Source organism: Saccopteryx leptura, chromosome 9 (genome assembly GCF_036850995.1).
Source record: "Saccopteryx leptura isolate mSacLep1 chromosome 9, mSacLep1_pri_phased_curated, whole genome shotgun sequence".
Lineage (NCBI taxonomy): Eukaryota > Metazoa > Chordata > Mammalia > Chiroptera > Emballonuridae > Saccopteryx > Saccopteryx leptura.
Genome location: NC_089511.1, coordinates 79,669,359 through 79,679,585, shown reverse-complemented (window position 1 = coordinate 79,679,585; position 10,227 = coordinate 79,669,359).

The window sequence follows — 10,227 nt, the reverse complement described above, 5'->3', positions numbered from 1 at the left end:
CTTATCACAGTACCAAGCTGTTTTGAGTATAGTGGCCTTGTAGTATAACTTGATATTGGAAAGTGTGATACCTCCTACTTTATTCTTCCTTTTCAAGATTGCTGAGGCTATTCGTGTTCTTTTTTGGTTCCATATAAATTTTTGGAAATAAGTGTTCTATATCATTGAAGTATGTCATTGGTATTTTAATGGGTATTGCATTGAATTTATAAATTGCTTTGGGTAATACAGACATTTTAATGATGATTATTCTTCTCAACCATGAGCATGGCATATGCTTCCACTTGTTTGTATCTTCCTTGATTTCTTTTATCAATGTTTTATAATTTTCTGAGTACAAGTCTTTAATCTCCTTGGTTAAATTTACTCCTAGGTACTTTTTTGTTGTTGTTGCAATAGTGAAGTAGATTGTTTCCTTAATTTCTCTTTCTGACAATTCATTGTTGGTGTATAAAAATGCCTCTGATTTTTGAGTATTAATTTTATATCCTGCAACATTGCTGAATTTATTTATCAGGTCCAATAATTTTTTGACTGAGACTTTAGGGTTTTCTATATACAATATCATATCATCTGCAAATAATGATAGTTTTACTTCTTCTTTTCCAATCTGGATGCCTTCTATTTCTTCTTCTTGTCTGATTGCTGTGGCTAGGACTTCCAGGACTATGTTGAATAAGGGTAGTGAAAGGGGGCACCCCTGCTTTATTCCTGATCTTAAGGGGATTGCTTTTCATTTTTGCCCATTGACTATGATGTTAGCTGTGGGTTTGTCATAGATGGCCTTTATCATGTTGGGGTATGCTCCCTGTATTCCCACTTTGCTGAGAGTTTTGATCATAAATGGGTGCTGGATTTTATCAAATGCTTTTTCTGCATCTATTGAAATTATCATGTGGTTTTTCTCCTTTCTTTTGTTTATGTGATGAATTACATTGATTGATTGGCAAATATTGTACCAGCCTTGCCTCCCCAGAATAAATCCCACTTCATCATGATGTATGATTTTTTCCATATATTGCTGAATCCGGTTTGCTAATATTTTGTTGAGAATTTTAGCATCTAAATTCATCAGGGATATTGGCCTATAATTTTCTTTATTTGTGTTGTCTTTGCCTGGTTTTGGAATCAAAATTATGCTCACCTCATAAAAGGAGCTTGAAAGGCTTCCTTCCTCTTGAATTTTTTGAAATAGCTTGAGAAGGATAGAAGTTAGTTCTTCTTTGAATATTTGATAAAATTCACTTGTGAAGCCATCAGGCTCAGGACTTTTCTTTGTCGGGAGTTTTTTGATAACTGTTTTGATCTCAATTTTTATAGTCGGTCTGTTTAGGTTTTCTGATTTTTCTAGATTAATTTTTGGAAGATTGTATGTTTCAAGAAATTTGTCCATTTCATCTAGGTTGTCTAATTTTTTGGCATACACTTCTTCATAGTATTTTCTTACAATATTTTGTATTTCTGTTGTGTTAGTTGTTATTTCTCCACTCTCATTTCTAATTTTATTTATTTGATTCCTCTCTCTTTTTTTTCATGGTGAGTCAGGTTAAAGGTTTATCGATCTTGTTTACCTTTTCAAAGAACCAGCTCCTGGTTTCATTGATCCTCTGTATTGTTTCTTTAGCCTCTATGTCATTTATTTCCACTCTGATCTTTATTATTTCCTTCCTTCTACTACCTCTGACTTTACTTGCTGTACTTTATCTAGTTCTTTTAGATACAGGGTTAAGTTGTTTATTTGAGGTTTTTCTAGCTTCTTAAGTTATGCTTGTAATGCTATGAACTTCCCTCTCAGTACTGCTTTTGCTATGTTCCATAAATTTTGAGTTGATGTATGCTCATTATCATTTGTTTCTAGGAATTTTTTATTTCTTCTTTGATCTCACTGTTAACCCATTTGTTATTTAATAACATGCCATTTAGTTTCCAAGTGTTTGAGAATTTTTGAGTTTTTCTGTTGTGGTTGATTTCTAGTTTCATGCCATTGTGATCAGAGAAAATGCTTGATATGATTTCAATCTTCTTAAATTTGTTGAGACCACTTTTGTCCCCTAATATGTGGTCTATCCTAGAGAATGTACCATAAGCACTTGAAAAGAATGTATATTCTGCTGCTTTAGGGTGAAAGGTTCTGAAGATATCTATTAAATCCAGTTGATCTAGTGTATCCTTTAAGTCTGCTGTTTCTTTGTTAATTTTCTTTCTTGAGGATCTATCTAGTGATGTTAGTGGGGTATTGAAATCCCCTACTATTATAGTATTGCTGTTGATCTCGCCCTTTAAATCCATCAAAGTCTGCTTTAGATATTTAGGTGCTTCTATATTAGGTGCGTAGATATTTATGATGGTTATGTCTTCCTGTTGGATTGCTTCTTTTATCATTATGTAGTGACCTTCCTTATCTCTTACTATAGCCTTTTTTTAAAAGTTCATTTTGTCTGATATAAGTATTCCTACGCTAGCTTTTTTCGATTTCCATTTGCATGGATTTTTTTTTTCATTCTTTTACCTTCAGTCTATGTGTATCTTTTGTTTTAAGGTGTGTCTCTTGTAGATAGCATATGTACAGGTCCTGTTTTCTTATCCATGCAGCTACCCTATGTCTTTTGATTGGATCATTTAATCCATTTACATTTAAGGTTATTATTGATATGTAGTCGTTTATTGCCATTTTATTCTTTAAAGCTGTATTCCTCTTTTGCTATATTCTTTTTCCCCTTTGATCTGTTTACAACAGGCCCCTTAGCATTCCTTGCAGCATTGGTTTGGTTGTAGTGAATTCCTTGAGTTGTTTTTTTTTTTTTGTCTGGGAAGCTTTTTATTTCTCCTTCATTTTTAATGATAACTTTGCTAGGTAAAGAAGTCTTGGTTGTAGGTTCTTGTTCTGCATTACCTTGAATATTTCTTCCCATTCCCTTCTGGCCTCAAGTGTTTCTGTTGAGAAGTCAGAAGCCATCCTTATGGGGTCCCTTTGTAGATGATCACCTTTTTTTTTTTCTCTAGCAGCTTTTAATATTTTTTCTTTATAACTTAGCTTTGGTATTTTAATTATGATGTGTCTTGGTTTAGATTTCTTTGGGTTTCTTTTACTGGAGTTCTCTTTGATTCTTGAACCTGTGAGACTTTTTCCTGCATTAATTTAGGGAAGTTTTCAGCTATGATATGATTGAACAAAGTCTCTATCCCTTGTTCTTTCTCTTCTTCTTCAGGAATCCCTATGATGCAGATATTATTTCTCTTTATGTTGTCACAGAGCTCTCTTAGAGTTTTCTCAGACTTTTTGAGTCTCTTTTCTTTTTTCTGCTCTGCTTACATGCCTTCATTTATCTTGTCCTCCAACTCACTGATTCGATCCTCAGCTTCATCCATCCTGCTTTAATTCCTTCCATTGTGGTCTTCATTTTTGATATTGTATTTGTCATTTCTTACTGATTCTTTTTTATTATTTTAATGTCCTTTTTTATATTTGCTATGTCTTTATTTAGGTGTTCATAATGACCAACTATTTTTGTTCTAAGATCTTTGAGCATCCTAACAATCGTTATTTTACACTCTGCATCCAGTAATTTGGTTATATGTGAGTCATTCAGGTCTTTTTCTGGGGATTTCTCTTGATTCATTTGTGATGCATTTCTCTGCCTTCCCATTTTGTCTGTGTATAAGAAGGTTTTGGCCACTGGAGTCCAATGGGTGTGGCCTCTGTGTTTCTAGGTGTGGTCTGTCGGCAGGCCTGCCACCGCCTCTCCCACTGCTGCCTAGAACATTGGGGTATGGGCGTTGCCGATGCCAGCCCGCTGGAGCTGTCACTGCAGTTTCCGCTTCTCCTTCATGGGAGGGGCTGTGATCACGTGCCCAGGTCTATAAGCCTCGGAGACCTCAGCCTTCACCCTGCCCCCATGGGTGGGGTTATGCACCATGCCTGGGCCACAAGCCTCAGCACCGCAGGCTTTGATGAGCACCTTTGTCAGCTGCAGGTCTCTGCCTGTTTCTGAGCTTTCACCTTGCCCTCGTAAGAGGAGCTCACTCGTGGGTCAGCTGCAAGCCTCAGCTCTGCAGGTCAGGTGGGGTTGCGTGCCCACAGTCAGTTGCAGGACTCTGCCTGTTCTGGGCTTTCTTCACAACTCCACAAAAGGAGCCACCTCCTGCATAGGGCAAGCTTTGGTTCTGCAGGCTGGGTGAGGCTGCGCGCCTATGCACCCTTGCTCTGCAGCGGGTCTCCACCCCTTACAGGGCTCCTGCCCTTCCCCCACATGTGGGATTGCAGGCAGGCCTGCTGCTGGGCCTGACCACTTTCGTGTGTCCCCTACAACCCTGCCAGGCAAGACTGAGCTCACACCTGGGCCTCAGTCATGGCCGGCCGGCTTCTGCCCTTGCTCATGGAACCACACTTCCGCGTTTTTCTCTGCCCACCCTCTAGTGAGCCCTCAGCCATGCAGGTGGGGGCGCTGCAGCTCAGACCCTAAGACTCACTACTGTAGTCCTGAAAGCTCCCTCCTTCTATGCGACTCTGCTCTGAGTACCGCGGGAGAGCTTGTTAGGCTGGTGTCTTGCTTCCCTTTGCTGGTATTGCTGTTTCCAGGGGAAATATTTGCTTCAGATTTGGGGAGTGACTCAGCCCAGGGGTTAGGGTGGCTGTCCCTCAAAGTGTTTCTACCTGTGCTTCCTAGATTACACTCTCTTCCCACTGCTCCAGTCCTCTCCTCATCCCCTGGAGCCCCAGGTGAGTGGTTGTGAGAGAGGTTTTCTGCACAGTCCCTTTAAGAAGAATCCTGGGTCAGATAAATCTGTCTCTTTCTCACAAACAGTATCCTGACTTGTTTTGCAGCTAAATACTGTCTGTACACCTCTTCTAGGCTCTGGGGCTGCAGGCTGGGGCTTTGTTCCTGGGGCTCAGGACCCTCCCCTCTCTGCTAAACTCACTTCCCGCCATGCGAGTCTCTCTGGGCTTCCGTTCGCTCCTGGGAGCTGGGCAGCCCTCTCCACATTTCCGCTTTTCCTACCAGTCTCAGTGTGGCTTCTTCGGTGTTCCTTGGTTAAAGAGTCCTCTTAGTTTAGTCCAAAGCTAGTTTTCCAGATGATGATTCTTAAAATTAAGTTGTAATCCACTTTGGTTCTGGGAGGTGGAAGTTGGTACATCCACCTACGGCATCACCATCTTGCTGCTTCCTGAACACTTTCTTGACATTTTGTGAGCCCAGTTTTAAGGCTGGATTTAGTGCTAGCCCAGAATCAGCAGGTATTAGTACCTTGGGTCTAGGGTGGCAGCCTTCTGCTCTTGTGGAAGGAAGGGACAGGTTCCAAACATACCACTAGCAAACAACAGACTGAACCAAGCTGCCCAGTGCCCAGCCCAGCACTCTTCCATCCACTACTATGAATGGCTTCCCCCTTCACTTCCAGCACTCCTGGGCATGTCCATAACTAGCAGATGAGAACTAGACCATCTTCCTCAGCCTATCCGGTGGCCTGGAGGAAACATTGCATTGTCTGCGTATTACAGCAAAGGCATGGATGTGGGACCACTCATTTGTCAGTTAATGTGAGGGGGCCTGTGTCACACAGCCCAGGCCAGCAGGTGGAGATGTTCCCTGAGTATAATCAAACCCAGGTTGTCATTTCACAAGAAATGGGGTCACGCTCATGTTAATAGGAGGCACACACATCTCTCACCTACCTGAAGGGGAGCTGGAAGAAGGGAATTAATTCTCACAGTGGTGAGGCATGTTTTATGACTGCTGGTTTAGAAGAAATCAGTCCCAGCCTGGAGCGAGAGCCTTCCCATGCCCTCCTTGGCACCCTCTATTTGCCTCTCCTCAGAGCAGGGCCAACCCTCCCTCTGCAGAGCCAGCAGGAATTGGGCAGAGAGGAAAGCCACCAATGATCATGGAAGTGTCAACAGAAACTGCAAGATGCAGAAGGAGAGAAGGGAGGAGGGACTGGAAGCCCCTAAAGATGGAGGAAGCATCCATGTGCTCAGGAATAGGTGCCTAAGCCAAGGTACAGGCCTGACGCCACCCTCTCCTGAGCCCCCTTCCCCAAGGCCCTTCAGTACTGAGCCAGTTAAACTGTCATCATGGTCAGAAGTCCTACTTTACTTGAAGACAGTGGCATAAGTCGGATTTGGGACTGTTGGGGTGACTTCACATCTACCTCTCTCGACTGGGTGCTGAAGCCTCCTCGTTGTCCATGGGTAGTAAGTGCTTCCTGCCAACAACTGAGAATAATACCCCTGCCCCAGCCCAAACTGTCCCCAGAGGCTCTTAGAGACAAACCACATGGAACAGGAAAGTAGTAGTCTGGCTGTGTGTGTTACAGCACTAGTTTGTTGCAGGATTAGGAGGTCTGGGTGAAGCCTCTGCCTCATACAGGGTACAAAACAGCATCGCAGAAAAGAAATCTTGTGAAAATGTACCTATTCCTCTGTCGCCCCAGAGACAGAGCACTTGCTGTGCCCCAACCCTGCAGAGAACATGGAGGGCAGCTGAGGAAGGGACAGAGAATGGGGTTTCTCTCCTGTGCTTATTGCCAAGGTTTATGTCTGTTTCAAGGGGCCTGATCTCAAGTACCCAGGCCCTCCTGGGTTCAAAGAGCTCACTAATACAGTAATTCCAACACAATCAGACCTCCCTAAATATGGCCAGAAACGGCAGACTCAGGGCCTTCTCCCACTTGCTCACCACCACCCCATTTCACCCTGCTCATTTACTTACTCCACGTACTTGCCATCAGAGACCTACTCTGTGAGGAGCTGTTCTAAGTGCTGGGGACCCCACCAGTAACCAGCCCATGCCCCTGAACCCTGATGCTCATGACCCTGTGAGGGGGTCTCAGTATATGACCTGGCAGTGACGATGCAGCAGGAAGTGCTCTGATGGGATGTGTCAGAACATTTCAAGAGTGCAGGAGATGGTTGGTGGGTGCAGCAGGTGAAGGTGAGAGAAGGGAGGCTAGTGTTGTGGCAGAGGGAAGGGCGGCAGACAAATGCTGAAGGTCAGAGGAACCGAGACCTCAGCGTCCCATTGCTTAGAGTGCAGTGGAGAGTCCCGGGGACAGGTGGTGGTCAGCTCTTACCTAGCCTCCTAAGCCACCATAAAGAGTTTGGAATTTATCCCCAGAGCAGCACAGAGTCTCCTGTGACAGTCACAGAACCAGATGTATGACTGAGAAGAATTTCTCTGGAAAAAGAGTAGAGAGGAGATTGGAAGGACATACCAAAGGAGTCTGGGGAGAATGGAGAAAATGGGCACTCAGATGTAGAACCCATGGCAAGTGGTGATGAGCAGTCACGGAGAATGACAGGAAGAGAAGTTAAGGACACTTGTGACAATTACTATGCACTTACTGAGCCAGCCACTGTATTAAGTATTTAGTTACATCATCTCATTTAATCCTGCAATAGCTTTCTGAAGCAGATATCCTTACTTTATCCCCATTTCACACGTGGAAGCTGAGACAGAGAGGATGGCCTCTCTGACTTATCATTAGTTAAAGAACTAGCAAGTAGGGGGACCAGGACAATTCCAGGTTCCTAGGCAACCAGGTGGATGTGGGTGCCAGAGGAGAAGGGATGGATCTGGAGAATCAGTGAGGGGTCAGCAGTGGGCATGTAGTTTGAGGACCCGGAGGATATCAAGATAGTGGTATCTGGTTGGCAATGAAATGTGTGGGTCTGCCACTCATATTATATGACATGGATTTGGGAGACGGTGTTTAGGGAAAGGAAGCTACAGGAATGGGGGAGGAAGTCTCCAGGGCCCACATGCAGAGGAAGGAGAGAGGAGACCAAGGATGGAGCTTTGGAAACGTAGATGTGTAAGAGGCGAGGAGAGCAGGACTGGGGAGGAAAGGGTTAGCAATATTTTCTAGCTTTCCTGGGGAAGAAAGATGACCTGGTCAAATCCCCTCATATCACACCAGTGACAGAACCCCTGGCAAACACAACAATGATATTGGCTAGCAGAAGAATTCTTATCTATGGAATGCTTTTAGCAAGATACACACTAGCTGTCTAGGACTGCTCGTGGTAAACAAACCTGGACCCTATGGATTTATGGAGTATGGCTCCTTAAGAAATATTCTGTAGGCTATGTACCTATCAGAGAATAAGATGGAGATATTTCATGACCAAAATATATCTCAGGTTTTAGTAAGGGGTGCTTCACATGCATCACACAGAGAACTCTCTTGATAAATCCAAGCCAGGACACTTCCTAATGTAGCAGGAAAGATGCTGGGAGCAGTATCGGTGAGTCCAGACCACAGGCTTTCTCTGCGCCTTTCAGGTATTTGTGTGTATCCTTGCAAACATTAGGAAAGCTTAATTCTGGCTGATATCTCTGATTCTTAGTAATCTGATTTGACAATCTGAAGCTTTGTATTTTATCTCAAGGACAAAAACTTACTAAACTTTGCACTAATCTTTTGAGTTTTCTGCCCAGGCCTGGGACAGAACCAAGCTTGGGAAGTGACTACGTGCTCTCACTGATGGATGAGTACCCACAGTCAAGAGGGGAGCCATGGAAGGCTCTGCATGCCAGGGAAGGTGGCATTTTGTCCAACCAGAGGCAACCAGGCACTACTGACAGCCCCAATGTTGGGTTTGGATGAGGTCAGACTGAAGCTCTGGAGAGGCCCCTTGATCACTGGGTAGAAACCAGTGGGATAAAGCAGGCTCAGAGGCAGAGAAAACAAGGAGGGACATCTCCAAGAGAAAAAGTATGGGGCCCTGGAAAGGGTAGTGGCAGTGAGAATGAAGAGCTATGGGTAAACTTGAGACCTATCTAGGAATTAGAATGTGTAGGGTTTAGTCATTGATTAGACCTGGTGAGGAACAGGAGAAAGGGGAGTCATGTTTTCCAACTTGGAAAACTGAGTGGGTAATGCTGCCAGTCACAGGGAAGAGAATGTGAGGACAGATAGGCTTAGAGAAGATGAGAGGTTCCACTTTGAACATTTCAAGTGTCTCTGGCACATCCTCTTAGAATTCTCTTGTAGGTCGTTGGATATGTGGTTCTAAAGTTCAAGAGCAATGACTGGGCTAGAGATAAAAAGTGGATTCTAGGCAGATGCCTTGAGCCAGATAAAATTTACAAAGCAATGTGATTGGTGAAGAGTCCAAATTTCCAACCCAAGGACCACTAACAACTCAGGCAAGGTTTTGCAAAATGTAGTCTGGAGACCATGTATATCAGGTGACCAGGAGGGTTTGTAAAGTGTAGATTCCTGGGCCTGCACAAAACCTGCCAATTCAAATTTCATGGGTGTGGGACCTGGATCTGATCTGCATGCTAGCAGGCAGCCCAGGTAATTTTTAGGCACTTCTAAATTTGGACATCACTGAGAGGTAAGGAACAGACAGAAAGGGAATATTCCCAAAGGAAACAGAGAAAAGAAAATAGGATAATTGGGTGTTGTAAAACCCAAGAGAAGGGGTTTTGCAGGAGGGAGCTGTTGAGAGTGTCAAATATTTCTGCAAGTTTGAGTGAGATTGGAGGTCATGGGGGACTTTATCCAGAGCACTCTGGGAAGATTATGGGGACAGGGGCCCAACTGAAATGGACTGCAGGTGGGTGGGGGTGAGAAAGCATGAAGGAGAGTGTAGACTATTATTTTATAAGTTTGGCTGTAGATGGAGACGAGGATGATAAGACAGTGTGTCTTAAAGGGGAAGGGGTAGAAGAAGTGGGAAGAAAGAAGTCCTTTGTAAATATGGAGAAGACACAAACATATCTAAATGCCCAAAATGGCTTAAAGGGAGAGCATGTAGACAGAGCAAGGAGAGGTCTTAAGTCAACAGCAAGTGGTGGCATTAGTCTTGGTCAAGAACAGGCCTGGGGAACGAAGACAGGATGGCAGACAGTGTCTTTAAATTTAGAATTTTGGTGGCAAGAGGTTGGCATTCCCACCTGACATCTTCTGTTTTTCTCTGTAAAGCTGGGCATGGGGTTAACTGCAAAAAAGAGAGAGAAGTGAAGGTGAGAGCAGAGATTTGGAGAGGGGAAGAAGCAGCAGAAGCAGGTTGTGCTAATGATGTCCACGGTTCTGATAGGGAGTGTACATTGGCTCAAAATACATTGTGGAGTTGAGATGATTTTGTCCAGGTCAACAAAGCACAGTCAAAGAAATATTCTGCATTCTACGATCAACATGCTCGTGCCCTTCTAAGTCACATAAAGTCATAGAGCTCATGAAGAAGAGGTCTTCGCTTGCCCATTTGGAGTGACCGGG